Source organism: Cryptotermes secundus, unplaced genomic scaffold, assembly GCF_002891405.2.
Source record: "Cryptotermes secundus unplaced genomic scaffold, Csec_1.0 scaffold704, whole genome shotgun sequence".
In the NCBI taxonomy this organism is placed as follows: domain Eukaryota; kingdom Metazoa; phylum Arthropoda; class Insecta; order Blattodea; family Kalotermitidae; genus Cryptotermes; species Cryptotermes secundus.
The window spans coordinates 190399-207462 of NW_019731232.1; the positions used below are offsets into that span (position 1 = coordinate 190399).

The 17064-nt window shown below is 40.9% G+C and overlaps 1 protein-coding gene across 10 annotated transcripts in view; it reads left to right on the forward strand.

Moving 5' to 3' along the window:
- Positions 1-17064, forward strand: part of LOC111866596 (sodium bicarbonate cotransporter 3) — a 239096-nt gene that overhangs the window by 37602 nt on the left and 184430 nt on the right. Inside the window, exon 1 of one of the 10 annotated variants that reach the window (XM_023855709.2) lies at positions 12059-12514. The exons of the other annotated variants lie outside the window; for them this stretch is intronic. The gene's annotated coding sequence lies outside the window, so the exon portion shown is untranslated. Of the gene's footprint in view, positions 1-12058; positions 12515-17064 lie in introns of those variants that run through there. 10 annotated transcript variants of the gene reach the window in all.

Sequence of the window (17064 nt, forward strand, 5' to 3'; positions counted from 1 at the left end):
GGTGGATAACATTAAAATGAATTTTAGAGAGATAGGATGGGGTGGTATGGAGTGGATTGATCCGGCTACGAATAGGGACCATTGTGAACACGGCACTTAACATGCGGGTTGCATTAAATGTTGGTAAATTCTCGAGTAGCTGGACAACTGGCGGCTTCTCAAAAAGTGCCCAGTTCAGTGGAGTTAGTTAGTTAGTTAGTTAGTTAGTTAGAGGAGAACACAAATGTTCTGTACTGCACCGTAGCAAGCATTACAGAAATCCAACCTCATAATTAGTATTTATTGGCTAAATTAAATGTGTATAATTTAGGTTATATTTGTCGCGATTTAACCATTTTTTAACCATTATTTTTTTTTCTGGTGCTGCTTTCCAGCCTTGCATAACTTCAAAATGGCTTCTACCCCAGCCCTCACTCTGTGCTGAAAGATTGACAGGGTTTAAGGTTGGGGCACGGCTTCTGTGTAGTTTTTATTACAGTTAGAAACACGGTAAAATAATGCACTGAATTCTACGATAGAAACTACGCTTTGCCTTGAAATGTCGCTAAACATTCCTGTTAATCATTACTTCGGTTCTGTTGAGTATACCCACGTGACGGGGTGCGTCACTCTGTCGTCATGCACTTGATTTGCTTAAATAGTAGAGCGGTTGTACTTATTGCATTGGTTTCCATAAGGATTGGAGAAATGTGTTCATTTAGTATTCCGTCAGCAATGGGCGTGGCGACTAGAACCCAGTAAGGTGATGAAAGAATATTTTATTTACTTAAACCGTTTCTCTTATATACTACGGTGTCAAGGTTTTTTTTTTCATTTTACAGGACAGGCGGTAGGACTCCTTGGACGAGTGACCAACTCGTCACAAGGTATCTACCTAAATGAAGGACAACACAAACACAGAATAAACACATAGACATACCGAACATCCATGCCTTGTGTGGGATTCGAACCCACGAACTCGGATTCCGAGCGAGAGAACAGAGTACATGCCTTAGACCGCTCGGCTACCGTGACCGACTGAAAGATTATTACAAATTCTTATTTACTAGTAAAGACAAGAGACTCCAAAACCATGTCAACGTTGAAGCGTCCAGACTTCTCAACGTGAACAATATCATTAGACGACTCAAACGGAAGAAACCGTTCGAATTAGTAAAATGTTAAAGTACTAAGTAATTCAGTGGAAGTGATTTAGTTTTAATTAACGTAGTATATTAGGTTTAGATAAAATTAATCGTTAGTTATCCAACTAGTTTTAATTGTAATTAAATTCTGGGTTACCCAGTCTTTAATTAATAAACAAAAAACTTGTAAAGATAAAGTTATCCCTGTAACAGGAAGCGAAGGCCCATATGGTTGTGAGACGTCGAGGCTCCCGCATTTCCTAGACAATTGGCTCGTAGATGGCGGTAAGGTTGTCAGCCTTACGCGCCGGCCGCCCTTTACCTCCCAGGAAGATTCCTGGTACTCATTTCTGTTAGAGGCTGAGTCGACCTCCATGGCCATAGTAGAGCTGGAAGGGTTAGGTAAATTGAAAAAATCCACCTCATCTGGACTCTAACCCGTGACCTTCCAGCTTGTAGCATAGTGCCTCAACCAACTACGCTACCGCATGCCCCCAATCCAGCCTCTACAATGGACAAATTATAATTAGCAAATTAATTTAATAAAGTAACAAGAAATGTGAGTTGAGAAGCATCCAGCGGTTATTACGAGACATTTTCTGCAAAGCTAAAGCAACACTTTCCTTCAGAAACTACCAGTGGCTCCGTTGGTGGGGAAATTCTTCTACATTTGAAGTCGATGGTTCATTACCGTGTTCACAAGATCCCAAAACTGGAACTTTTCTTGAGCCAAATGAATCCGTTTCACATCCTTACATCTTATTATTAAAGAGCCGTTTATTCCCATCTATGTTTGAGTCTTCCAAGTGGTGTTTTCCTTCAGTTACCGTATTTACGCATGTATAGGGCGCACAATTTTGCCAAAAATTCAAGAGGAAAACTGGGGTGCGGCTTACTCGTATATTCGAAATATTCGAAATCACACTTCATTTAAAAAAAAAATATGTTCATAATTAGTAATACAGGGTGTAATACTCCTGAAATAATATTCCAAGAAAATTATTTTTCCTATAATTTCTGTCTGAAAATTGTGCTGCGGCCTATACACGCACGCGGCCTATACATGCGTAAATACGGTATTACTATTAGAATTTTATACGCATGCGTACTTTACAGACTGAAATTTTTTATCGTCATCCATTGGGTTTTACTTTCTTATTTTGTTAAAGTTGTTCCTATTGCTTAATTAAGTACTATGCCATGAAGGCATGGGGAGAAGTGGAAGAGCCGCTTTTACCTGGGGGAAATGGCCCCTTGTACCCTGAGGCTACTACGGGCTGGGCGACCGAGAGGTCAGAATTTGAGTCCTGATAGGGTAAAATATTTTCTCTTCTCCGCAGATTTCAGGGCGACCCTGGGGTCAGCCCAGCGTCCTATCCATTGGACACTGGGAGCTCTTTCCCCCGGGGTAAAGTGGCCGGGGCTTGAAGCTGACCATTCACCTCCAGCTAGTACCGAGGGCAAGAAAATGTGGGTCTATTCACCCACTCCCCCGTAAGCCTTCAAAGCGTAGTGCTTAATTAGTTAGGCACAGGAACATCTTTACTTTTTTATGCTACTAATTCTTGAAAAAAATACGCAAAATTTGTTTGACTTACCTTGGGCAGTAGATCAGAAACATCTGGAAAGTTTCGAAATGCGGTGTTGGAGAAGGATGGAGAAGATCAGTTGGACCGATTATGTGAGAAATGAAGAAGTGTTAATTAGAGTCAGTGAGCAGAGGAATATCCTACACGAAATAAGAAAACGGAAGGCTAATTGGATTGGTCATGTTTTACGCAGAAACTGCCTTCTAGAAGAAGTTATTGAAGGAAAGATAGAGGGGCGGATAGAAGTGACAAGAAGACGAGGAAGAAGAGGCAAGAAGATGCTGGATGACCTTGGGGACAGAAGAGGATACTGTCATCTGAAGGAGAGAGCTCTAGATCGAATTAAGTGGAGGAATTCTTTTGGAAGAGACTGTGAACCTGTCGTCTGACAGATTACTGACGATGATCTTGAAAGGTTCCAACATTAATAATTTACAGAAAACTTTATAATCTCTTCAATATACCTACAAGGGATAGAAATGGCTTTTCAGAAGTAAGTAGATTCCCTTATTTAGAGCTAGGTAAATATTCCAGACCAGGAGAAAAGCCCGAGGAAATGACATACACGAATTGCGTGCCCAAAATGTTTACACAGTGCAAGTTCGCGAATTATTTCCTACAAGTGTCTTTGCTAGAAACCATTTTTATAACCTATTAAGTCACCGGAAATATCGTCCTTATTTAAGAGCTTTGGAATTTAGTGGAAGGCGTCTACATGCATCTCCTCACATCTCCAGTCCTGGTACCCACGAAGAGTTCCCTTTGTTTTGTGCGTGTTTCAAATCTGGCTCCGGACATGTTAGCTCAAGGGACAACGTATTTATTGCATAACACAGAAAGACTAGTAATTATTTTCGGCCTGACCAATTACCCGAAAGTTACTTCGATGGAAATTTCCTTAGGTTTCATACCGCCCTTGTTGTCTAGTGGTCAGAGTTCCTGGCTACGATCCCAGAGGTCCCGGGTTCGATTCCCGGTGCTACCAGATTCTTTTAGAAGTAGTGGGTCTGGAAGGGGGTCCACTTAGCCTCGCGAGGATAACTGAGGAGCTATTTCAAAGAAATAGAGTCTCTGGTCTAAAAAACCGAAATTAACGGCGGGGGGAGTTCGTTGCTCTGACCACGCGACACCCTCTATCCCCTAAAGTTGGCAGTAATTTCGCCGGCAAGCGGCGGTCGCTCGGTCGGTATAGTTCGCGTGGGGACTATAGGCCATGGAGTTTGTTTTTGTTTTTCATCATCCCTTAGAAATTGAATTAAATCATTAAGGGTTCCGCCTTCTGAGACATAACGCCGTGTATTCCGTTGAAAGTCAACCGACGTTTCGGAAGAACATTTCGCTTCCATCTTTAGGGTCGAAGAATAATCCGAATAGGAAATCGACGTGAAAGCACGTGGCAAGAAACCTATTTCCTGTCTAGTTATTTCATGTTATCAGCTCTACATAACCTCTGCAGTTGAAATAACGTCGTTAATAATTCTCAGTCGCAGAAATCTGGTAACTTGACATATCAGGCCACATAGACGCGAGCGATTTTGATGTGAGATAACACGGTTATTACACGTAGTATATACTTCGGCACACCACATGCTATTAGTCCTACCATTTAATTACATAAATATGGGATTTCTACCGCTGTAATGTAAGGCGATATTCCAGAGAAGCTTGCCAGCTGCCCCAAGTCACAAGCTTAACAAGTGGACGAATATATTAACCTCTGACACAGAATATTCAGCAATAAGCAGAAGCCCAGAGCAATTCATACTATGGTCTTCCTCAACGAAGAGCNGAGCTCTAGATCGAATTAAGTGGAGGAATTCTTTTGGAAGAGACTGTGAACCTGTCGTCTGACAGATTACTGACGATGATCTTGAAAGGTTCCAACATTAATAATTTACAGAAAACTTTATAATCTCTTCAATATACCTACAAGGGATAGAAATGGCTTTTCAGAAGTAAGTAGATTCCCTTATTTAGAGCTAGGTAAATATTCCAGACCAGGAGAAAAGCCCGAGGAAATGACATACACGAATTGCGTGCCCAAAATGTTTACACAGTGCAAGTTCGCGAATTATTTCCTACAAGTGTCTTTGCTAGAAACCATTTTTATAACCTATTAAGTCACCGGAAATATCGTCCTTATTTAAGAGCTTTGGAATTTAGTGGAAGGCGTCTACATGCATCTCCTCACATCTCCAGTCCTGGTACCCACGAAGAGTTCCCTTTGTTTTGTGCGTGTTTCAAATCTGGCTCCGGACATGTTAGCTCAAGGGACAACGTATTTATTGCATAACACAGAAAGACTAGTAATTATTTTCGGCCTGACCAATTACCCGAAAGTTACTTCGATGGAAATTTCCTTAGGTTTCATACCGCCCTTGTTGTCTAGTGGTCAGAGTTCCTGGCTACGATCCCAGAGGTCCCGGGTTCGATTCCCGGTGCTACCAGATTCTTTTAGAAGTAGTGGGTCTGGAAGGGGGTCCACTTAGCCTCGCGAGGATAACTGAGGAGCTATTTCAAAGAAATAGAGTCTCTGGTCTAAAAAACCGAAATTAACGGCCGTGGGAGTTCGTTGCTCTGACCACGCGACACCCTCTATCCCCTAAAGTTGGCAGTAATTTCGCCGGCAAGCGGCGGTCGCTCGGTCGGTATAGTTCGCGTGGGGACTATAGGCCATGGAGTTTGTTTTTGTTTTTCATCATCCCTTAGAAATTGAATTAAATCATTAAGGGTTCCGCCTTCTGAGACATAACGCCGTGTATTCCGTTGAAAGTCAACCGATCTCAGATGCTCGCGGACTTGTGGCACAAAGTTGTGATGAAACCATGTTTTAAAAATTGTGGTATCCATCCAGGCTTTCTTCTGATTAAAATATGTCACAGGCATATTGGTACTTTCAGTTCCCTTAAAACAACGCGGCTTTTTCGCTTTTCCAATTACAGCTAGTTTAATTTTATGAGAACCAGTAGCATTTGCGCAACATAAAGCCGTGATTCTTTCTTTGCTAGATTTATGTCCCGGTGCTCGACTTTCTGATTTATGTGCCAATGTTTTTGTGGGAAGACATTTCCAATTTAGGCCAGTTTCATCAGCATTATAAATTTGTTCAGGAGTCACCTGTTGCTCTTCTATGAACTTTTGAATATAATTTCGGAACTCATCTGCAGCTGTTTCATTGTTGCTTAATTTTTCCCCGTGTATAGAAATCTCACGTATTCCATGCCGCTGTTTGAATCGCGTCAGCCAGCCCGAGGACGCATTGAAATCACCTTCCATTCCTAATGCATTAAAATATAGTTTTGCCTGTTTTGCGCAGATAATTCCTGAAACAGGAATGTTTTGTGCCCTTTGTTGGTTAAACCATTGCAACATTGCTTTGTCAAGCTCATCATAAGTTGGCAGTTTCATTGTTTTTCTGCCTGATAAGCCACTCGATGAATCAAAATTACTGGCGTAATTAATCAATTTATCTTTATTTTTTCTGAGATCGCGAACTGTTGTTTCACCTATACAATATTGTAAAGCTAGGTTTCTGGTAGACCATCCTTGCTCAAGCTTCTTAATTATGTCGAGTTTCTGGTTAATTGTTAAAACTACACGCTTCCTTTTCTGCTCCATTATTTTTAAATTATTGAAGAACCAGTCACAATGATAAAAAAAACAATGGTAATTCGGCACTTTCTCGCACAAAAACTTAAATTGTATTTTCCCACACAACTGAACTGCCTACTGTATTAATAACAACTGAAGAATGCAGTTCAGTGACAGACAGGATCGTACTCTTCTTTCAAAAGAACTCTCCTTCCTCCCACTACTACAGATTGACTGGTGCCTGAGTTTGGTCNTATAAGTTAATGATTTCGCAATTTAGCAATCCATTTCTGTTCATCATTTCTGCTCTAAAAGTTTGTGACGACGGTGTATTAATAGAGTTATTGATCTTTTGGACATTATCCATCTTCGTGTTTCTTTTTATTTGAAAATAATGTTTCGGAGACTCGACTATGTTTCAGTCTTCAAGTAAAAAGCTTACTCAGATGGACCCAATCGATAGAGATATTCCCTGTCTCCAGACTGGGGTCTTTTAAATAAATTGATAATGACCCAAAACTCAGCAACTATATAATTTAAGCTCTTTTTCAATACATGAAATTTGTGTTTTATATTAATCGAAACGTGACTGTTAGGAAATAAAAATAAAATTGTTGAAATGCAGTTGATTCCTTTTGTGAAAAANCGCGTGGGGACTATAGGCCATGGAGTTTGTTTTTGTTTTTCATCATCCCTTAGAAATTGAATTAAATCATTAAGGGTTCCGCCTTCTGAGACATAACGCCGTGTATTCCGTTGAAAGTCAACCGACGTTTCGGAAGAACGTATCNTTCACTTTACCAGTGCCTCGAACCCCGCAGTGTAGAATTCTTTTGACTATTGTTTAAGCCACTTCAGCACCACAGTTTTAACCTCTCTGTCATTAGCGAAACTTTTGCCATCCAGTTGTGAACCGCCTTATGCGACAAACACTTCCCACCACAAATATGAAACATTTCTTTCTGAATATCTTTTGCACTGAGTACTTTTGCCCATAAAAATGTACAAAAGAACAGTGTTCTTCTGTAGTACACACCTCAAGCACGGTCGCCATTTTGACTATTGAAACCAGCCCCTGGACATGCGCATGAGCGTGTGTTACCTAGAGTGTCACGAAGCTGGACTATGCTGCTATCTAGTGATGCACCCAGAAAATATATTACGTCCATTACAAACGTGTTACTTCCATTTGTGACCTATTTACTGGCTCTCACTAGTAGATGATGAATTAGAAAGGATGTGAAGGGAAGTGGTTGTGGCCTAATTGAGGTACTGCTCCGGAATTTTCATAAGGGGATTGAGGAAGACCACGAAAAACCCCGATAAGGATATCTAATGTCTCGACCAAGATTCGAACCGAGCACTTCCCGAATATAAATCTAGAGCGTTACATCTAGACCAATCTGCTCGGACTGCGTTAATATTAGTGACAGAAAATGAGAACATTCGTATATCCAGGTACCTATAGTAACATTTGTACAGTGTCTCAAGGAAATGGAAATTAATTCAAGACTAATTAAAGGACCCACAAAGAAACACGAACTTATAGCTGCAAACTTATATTTTCTTGTAAAACTAGGGATTTAGGCTCGAAATTGATTGTGTTATTCTTTCAATTAGCCAAGAGCATTAGTTCATCAGAACAGCTTTGTACATGAAATGAAATTAGATATCTGTTTTACAGTAATAGCTGATGGTTTGTTAGTACTAGCCGTGTCACATTATGTAAGACATATCATTAAGTATACACATATTTCTTTTTGTCGCTTTTAAATACTTTCTTTTTCCTTCCTAGCAACATTTATGAGAAGATGGATGAAGTGACAGGAGGTTGGAGAAAACTGCATAATGGGGAGCTTCATAACTTGTACTCTTCTCCAAGTACAATTAGAATGATCAAGTGAAGGAGGATTAGATGGGCATGGTATGTAGCACGAATGGGGGAGACAAGGAATACGTATAGGATATTGGTGGGAAAGGCAGAAGGAAAGAGACCACAGGGAAGACCAAGGCGTAGGTGGGTGGACAATATTAGAACGGATCTTGGACAGATAGAATGGGATGGTATGGATTGGATAGATCTGGCTCAGGATAGGGACCAGTGGAGGGCTCTTGTGAACACGGTGATGAATTTTCGGGTTCCATAAAATGCTGGGAAATTCTTGAGTAGCTGCACAATTGGCGGCTCCTGAAGAAGGGCTCAGCTCCATGAGTCAGTAGGTAAGTAACATTTATGAAACTCTCGGAATGTCTTGTCTGAAACCATAGGGTTGCAACCCATCTGTTTCTAAATACTAGCCCACAGAAAGAGAACCATTCTGGTAACACTGTTAACTGAGTATCCGTCATTTTGCAGCCCACTCGTCATTTGTAAAAACTGTGCTAAGGTAAAGTTTTCCCTGTGCTTAACTAATTAAGCTCTGCGCCATGAAGAAGCATGGAGGAGTCGCTATATAGATCCATGTATTTTAGATCTCGGTACTAGTTGGAGATGAGTGGTCAACGTCACGCCCCGACCTCTTTACCCCCAGGGAAAGAGCCCCTGGTGCCCACTGAATAGGAGGTTGTGTGGGTGCCAGAACCGATTTGGACGACGTGGAGAGAAGAAATATCTTGCTTCTACTGGGATTCGAACTTCGACCCCTCTGCCGCCCAACCCGTAGCTAGTCGTTATACTGCCTGCGACTAAATGTAATGCACTGATTTAAGGCACACTTTCAGTATTTAAGTTGCATGACAAACGTCGCTGGTACACCCAATCTGTGAAGCCCCCGAGATTGGGTCACTCAACAAAATAAGTAAAAAATGTGGGCTAGTCATAATAAATTACGTAAAAATTGTATCAGGTTTTGGTAAGTACTGAAGATATATAAACGAGCCTGGATAGCTCAGTCGGTATAGCGACTAGCTACTTTGCTGGACGACCGAGGGGTCAGAGTTCGAGTCCTGAGAGGGTAAAGAATTTTCTCTTCTCCACGTCGTTAAGACCGGTCCTGAGCCCGCCCATCCTCCTATCCAACGGGTACTGGGGGCTCTTTCCTCGGGGGCAAAGCTGACCACTTACTTCTAACAAGTGCCGAGGTTAAGAAAACGTGGGCTTATACCTCCACTCCCCCCATATACCTTCATGGCGCAGTGGTTACTTAGTTAAGTACAGGGTCACCTTTCCCTTACCTTTACCTTTACTGAAGACATAGAAGTAATATATTTCTGTTATAAATATGATATAAGTGCAGCATTAATGATGAATTTGTACTTATAATGCAGGAATTTTGTGTGTGCCCGAATTAATCAGTTTTGAGACCTCACATTCCACCAAGCCGACAATGAGTTCCCACACAGTGGAAGGGGTTCCACGAGTTGAGAAACACTGATGGAAAGTACACCCTCCCCCCCACGTTTGCATGTGGGAAATGACAATATGTCATGCGTAGGGTCATTTTAATTGAGATCGCGTGATGCATGAACATTGTAGGAAACATTCTATGTAACAGTTAATACTAGTAATAAGATATGCATATATATATATTTGTATTTGGAAATTTCCACCCTACATACAAATTTTACAATATTTGGAATTCTTACTGCGGTGACTGTGATTATCGTCTTCTGGGATGTGACGCCGTGTAGTCTGGCAAATATTTGTTGATGATTCGGAGGGATGTTCTACCTCCGTCTTCAGTGTAGGAGCGTGACAGAGGAATACCATCATCTCGGCCTATTGTCTCTAATCTCCTTAAGGAAGTAATCGGCTTCACATATCAGTCTAAGCTAATAATCTCTGCAGTTTATGTACCGTCAATTTTTTTCCTTTGCACTACAGCCCCATTGGGCCTAGGCCTACCTCCATGAACTTCTCCGTTCACTTCGGTTTTCTAGATCTTACACATTCTGTAGGACTTCTTGGGCGGGTGATCAGCTCGTCGCAAGGCCTCTACCTGTAGACAAACACAGAAAAACGCACACAAACATCCATACCCTGAGTGGGATTCGAACCCACGATCCCGGTTTCCAAGCGAGCGAAGACAGTACATGCCTTAATGTAACGTCATTAAATATCCTAATATTCATTAACCCGTACCACCTCCCCGTTCTTAACAATCTTCCAGTATTATTCTGTACAGATAAGTACTAGTACATCACTGGAACTAATTTTGAGAAACGTGAAAACATTTGAAGAACCAATCTATCAAGAATCATTCTGGATGATATTATTACACGCGCATACGCCTTTGAACAATTGTGAGCAAAAACAAGACAAATAACAGCTAAATCTATTCCTGTAAGAGGCCGCGGAGGCCCATAGGGTTGTGAGACGTCGAGGCTCGCAAATTTTCTAAGTCAATCGACTCACAGATGGCCGTGAGATTTTCAGCCCTACGCGCCGGCCTCACTTCATCCCCAGGAAGATTCCTGGTACTTATTTCTGTTAGAGGCTGAGCCGACCCCAGGGCCGTAGTGCGGCTGGAAGGATTAGGATAATTGAAAAATCCAATAACCTCATCGGGAATCGAGCCCTCGACCTCCCAGACTGTAGAATAGTGCTTCAACGAACTACGCTACCGAGTGCCCCAAGCGTCAATTATATAAAATCATTTTTTTTTATTTCCGAAAATGCAGCAACTCTTATTTTTAGAAGAATAATAGTTTTTATACAACCAACTGCGTACTTCATAATTAATATTATAAATACAAATAATCACCTGTTAACTAACTTATTTTACGACGAACTAAGCAACTAACTGCTGATGCGTCTCAAATATTTAACGTCGATATAACCGCCATTGTACACGATCCTGAGCAATGTCCGAGCCTCACAATTTAAAAAGTTCTTAATATCTGTTTTAATATTTTCTTCCCATATCATTCTTAGCCTCCAATGTTTAGGTTTTCCAAGAGTTTTCTATTTGAAAATTCTGCATATTTTTCTTCTTTCTCCGAATTCTATTGGCCCACTATAATCTCCTTAATTCGCCAACGAAGAATTTTTCTGAAGCTTACAGCCATCAGGAACTATTCTTGTGCTATTTAACGGCGCAATATCAACTGAAGATGATATACCGTCGAATTGTAGGACGATTCTGAATAACGAATTGGAAAGAAAGTGTCATGAAAAGGTCGTGGTTCATTTTACTGTACTATCCCAACATTAGCCTGCAGTTCAATCAACTTAATGTTTACATTAAAATAATTAAATACAATTTGAGTTGTTTAAATATTATTAACATGTAAGATTTGAGGCTTTCACGGCGGTGACTATGAAGAAAGTAGTTTTCTGGGATTTGGCACCGTGTATATGTGGTGTTAAACGACGTTTCGGNAACATGTTTGATTTCATTTCATTCTACATGAGACCGTTATTTCTGTCCTCGCTTTTGATACTGCAAAAATGCCTCCACACTTGTTTTGAAGTAAAATTTCTTTATTTGCATGAGCACTGAACCCACGTGCCACAAGGGCCGGAAGTTACTATTGTGACAGTCATTTACTCATTGTCGTGACCCCCCATGTAAGTACTAAAGAATTACAAGAAACGAAAAGAAAGGAACAATATATCTGCTAATGCACGTATGGAATATGTAATGAAATGTGCCACTGTTGGAGGTTGTTTGGGCAACGTTTATGTTACAGTCATGGCTACGTTCAAAAATAAGTGTCTGTCGTTCGCGGCATGTATTCTCGTGGAAGGCCGCGTGACGGCGCTTCCAACGCCATACCGCTCTGCCGATCAATAACAGGCTCGAGGAACCAACAGTCGCTACAGTTGAGCTGTAAGCAGGAACAGTAGAAGCACGGAAACCGTGTTCACTGTCGAACTCTGCTGAGGCTTTACGTGATTGCATGTGTGTGTGTGTGAGTGAGTGCAGAATATAATCGCCCACGTCCTATCTACATCTCTGTGTCACTACCTTTTCTTCTTCTTCTTTCGGATTTCCTTTATCCTTACGTAGGTTATTCTACCGTCATTTGTTCCCGCTGCTATCTTGGCGGTAAACTTCCGTCTGTGGACTGTTTGAAGTGGAAAGTCGACAGAAGGCGGCTGTGGTTTGTCTGTATACCGGATGGCTACTGAAGACGTGTTATCGGTGAATACAGAAACCAACTACTGGGACATTATGATCAGCTGAGGTCAACGCATCTCCGCATTTGACTGTGTGCACGTTATTGTCTTTGTGTCAGTACCATCACTACCAACACCAGTCACTAAAGGTCAGTAACCACACGCCATTGCCTGAAGCTTCACATATAAAAAAAGTTTTTCGGGGGGGGGGGGATTCGTCCATCTACCTGGCTACTGTCCAAGAATGTACCTTATGTTCTTTTTTTCTTTTATTTGGCGCTCGTGTGGTTTCAGTCAGTCTGTGGTGTTTATGTGAGAGTTACGAACATTTTAAAATTACCTACATTCTGCCTACGTCTTGGAAACCGTTGGTTTCAACGCTAAATTCAACTTCTTGAAGCGCTGTGATTATTACTACGTGTATCACATTAAAAATGAAAAACTCTGCTATATTCTTACGCGGTTTATTTATTGGTTTTATTGTTAAGAATGAACATAATTACCCCAGGCAGCATTCGGTCTTTATAGCGGACGCTGGATTGCGTTTTCTGAGGTAATAACATAAACTTTAAATATTATTTAGATCAGTTTCTGGCTTCAACGAGGTAATTGTAAACATTTTTCAACAGAAATTAGTCACAGCAGAAAATATACCAAATATATACATGGAAACAAAAGTAATAAATTTAAAAAAATATATAAAGAAATTAAGATCCAGTTTTATTGTAATAATTTGTAACCTTCAGTAAATATAATAATAAAACGGTGGATGAAGTGGGTGGGGCATATGAGAGAGGAATACAAAATTTTAATAGGGAATCCTAAAAGAAAAGTGCCACATAGTAGATTATAGGATAATATTAAGAAGGATCCTGAGGGACTATAGACTTGATTCGAGTGCGTTACAACAGACTTTGTATAACATGGATAGGAATACGGTGTGAGGTTATGGGACTTGATTCATGTATCCCAGTTGCGTGTACAGTGGCATATCTACCACGCTACACAGTGTCATCTCAGTATAAACTGCTTTATCTTCGTAATCACAGCCAAAAATCTCGCTTTGTTAACAGGTTTGCGTTTAAATCAGGGGTCGCCAACATTTTTGGGGTGACTGTAAATGGGGGACAGGTTTATAGTTTGTTGTGGGAACCCTGTGATACACATTAAAGGATAAAATTAGAAAACTCAGTGATTAGAAACGAACTGTATACAGTAACGGGCTGTTAAGGGGGACAGGGTGTACGCTATAACCGAGTGAAGATATATTCACGGGAGTACACCATAGGACACATAGCCAATGCACGCAATAAACATAGAAACACACATGTAAGATTTGAGGTTTTCACGGCGGTGACTATGAAGAAAAGCAGTCTTCTGGGATGTGGCACCGTATAGATGTGGTGTTAACCGACGTTTCGGAGGAACGTATCGCCTCCATCTTCAGGGTAGAAGAAAAAAAAGAAATACCGGTTCTCACGGTCTCTTCGCTTTCGGATTTCTTATTTTTCCTTCTACCCTGAAGATGGAGGCGATACGTTCCTCCGAAACGTCGGTTAACACCGCATCTACACGGTGCCACATTCCAGAAGACTGCCTTCCTCATAGAAACACACAGTTTGATTACATTAAGGGTTTTATTTTAAACACTTTCCTAACCACAAAACATTCTTAGCGCCTTAGCATCTCTAAGAAATCACAGTTGTACACAGCCAGATTTTGTCCGTTATATCCGCAATCCGTTATAACGAGGGTTTACTGTATATTCAATTTAAATAATAGAATTCAGGAGAACAGGCTTAATTGGATTCGTCATGTTGAACCTTACCTAACCTGAACGGATTCCAAAACGGTTAATGGACTGTACACCTTAGAAGGGGCTGGATGACCGAGGGGTCAGAATTCGAGCCCCGGTAGGGTCAAGAATTTTCTCTTCTCCACGTCTTCCAGATCAACTCTGGGGTCTACCCATCCAGTGGGTACCGAGTGTAAAGCGGCCGGGGCATGAAGCTGACCACTTACCTCCAACTATTACCGAAGCCAAGAAAATGTGAATTTATACATCTCTTTCCCCATACGCCCTCATGGCGTAGTGTTTAATTAGTTAAGCACAGGGACAACTTTACCTCTTACATCTTAGATGGACAAGATCCAGTTTTCACCCGAAGTTGCGCTGGAAGGACACAGACCTTGATGTTGATGATGACCTTGTGAATCTACCGAAATAAATACCAATCATAATATACTTAACCGACTTTTACATTACAAGTAGTTCTTTATTTAAATTTCTCACTTTAATATTTTTCACCAAAACGTATTTTGGTTCACCCCGCATCAGCGCAACAGTTCTTAAGAATAATGTTAACATTGTTTACACTCTGGAACCCCTCAGTTAACTTGACACCCTTACATAATGTAAACATCAGAATCTTCTCGGTAGCAGGCAAAAAAACGCGCTTCACAAAACACAAATCATCAGCGAACAATTAAGAAGTTATTAAATTTTAAACGGTCTTGTGGGCACTCAGAAACTCTTCTTGAGTGTACCAGTATGACAGATGGCGTACTTGTGGCGATCCCTGCCCGAAGTATCACCAATCATGTTATCACACGAGTAAGAAAAGTTCTGTGCGAATAGTTCACCTCAGTAGATTTACATCAGTATGTTGTGACGTTGTGGGATATGGACACTCACTTCTGTACTTCTGCAAAAGTCTCTTTCCATGTTATCTTTGTTTGACATTTACCTGGTTCGGGGAAAGGGTGGGATATACCATTTCCAGAACAACCTTGGAGAAAGTGCTTGATGTGGAAGTTAATGATAGGTTGGTCACTTGAGGAACAAATAAGACACTTTAGTTGTATTGGCAGCAGAGGCATGTATTAATTTTATAATACTATTCAATTAAATTACACCGTCAATAATGCAACAGTGACATTTAAAATGAATAAAATAAAAGACACCTAAAACATGTTCTTCTCTAAGTATGTAGTTTATATACCTTAAAATGTTATTAAATGTTATAAAATGTCATTAAGACACTATATGTGAGGCCGTAACATGTTGCAAATTAGAAGAACATATGACATAAATTACAGACATTATAAAGTATTTAATAGTCACTTTTAGTGTAAACGATATATATGTAGTGTCTTAATGACATTTTATATGTAGTAAATATATATATGTATATATTATAATACTGTGCGTACAAGTGTACCGTTTCCAGGCAGGGTTCCCGATACACCACCGATGCAGCGAATATGACTGTAGCGATTGCAATAACAAGGACATGCGTGAGACATAGGACGTATTAGGTAACGGTAAATTTTCTCTGAGCCGGTCACGGTAGCCGATCGGTCTAAGGCATGTACTACCTTCGCTCTCTGAAGCCGGGATCGTGGGTTCGAATCCCACTCAGGGTATGGATGTTTGTGTACGTTTTTTCTGTGTTTGTGTACAGGTAGAGGCCTTGCGACGAGCTGATCACCCGCCCAAGGAGTCCTTCCGAATGTGTAAGATCTAGTAAAACCGAACGGAGAGTTTCATGGATGTAGGCCTAGGCCCAAATGAGGGCTGTAGCGCCAATGAAAAAAAAAAGAACAAACTTTTCTCTATGCATAATTAATTAAGCATTATGCCATGAAAATATATGAGGGAGTGGAGGTATAGCTCCACGATTTTTGACATCAGCACTAGATGGAGATGAATAGTCAGCTTCACACCCCAACCGCTTTAACCTCGGTATCCATCAGATAGGAGGCTAGGTGGGCCCCAGAGCAGGTCTGGACGCTAAAGAGAACAGATAAAACTTGCCCCTGCCAGGAATCGAAACCCGGCGGTCCAGCCCGTATCCCGTAGTTATACCGACTGAGCTATCCTGGCTCCTATCATACGTAATAGCGAAGCAAGAATTTCGTGTCACACTTTTTGTCCTGAAGATTTTAAATGAGGACACTGCTGGGCCTTCGAACTACATAGTTGCAGTGATTTAAAATTAATTTTGTGGAAACAGGTATGAACTAAATTCTTCTGACTCAGGTTATGGTCCAACAACAGGCTTTAGTGAACACGGTGATGAACTATTGAGTTCCATTATAGAATAGTTTTGTTGTCCTGTTCAGTAACTTATCAACTACTCAAGTCTGCCCCTCACAATGAAATTGTGTTTCGTGTGCGTACGAGGAAGGAATTTGTTCAGCATTGACAGTTACTTTTGTGAACCCGCCACTGATAATTTAACCAATCTCGTGCTTTCTTTCTGAACGGTTAGCCAGGAGGCAGTAGCGTATAGTAACGCCCGCGCGCGCGACCTCGCACGCTCTAAATCGCATATCACTGTGCAGGTGTCCCCCCCCCCACCCGTATCCCCTCTTCGCATGGCATAATGTTGGCACGTTGCAGCTAAGACGTGCTATATATAATTAAACACAAAGCAGGATGTATCCTTATGTTGTAAGCCATAGTTTCATCGCCAGATTAGAAATTATATTTCGTGAATTTTATTTATTTATATCAATATAAATGTGTTGGAAAAAACTGCAAAATGAGGAGCTTCATGACTTGTACTCTTCTCCAAGTATAATTAGAATGATCAAGTCAAGGAGGATGAGGTGATCAGGGCATATAGCACGAATGGGGGAGACGAGGAATGCATATAGGATATTGGTGGGAAATCCAGGAGGAAAGAAACCACTG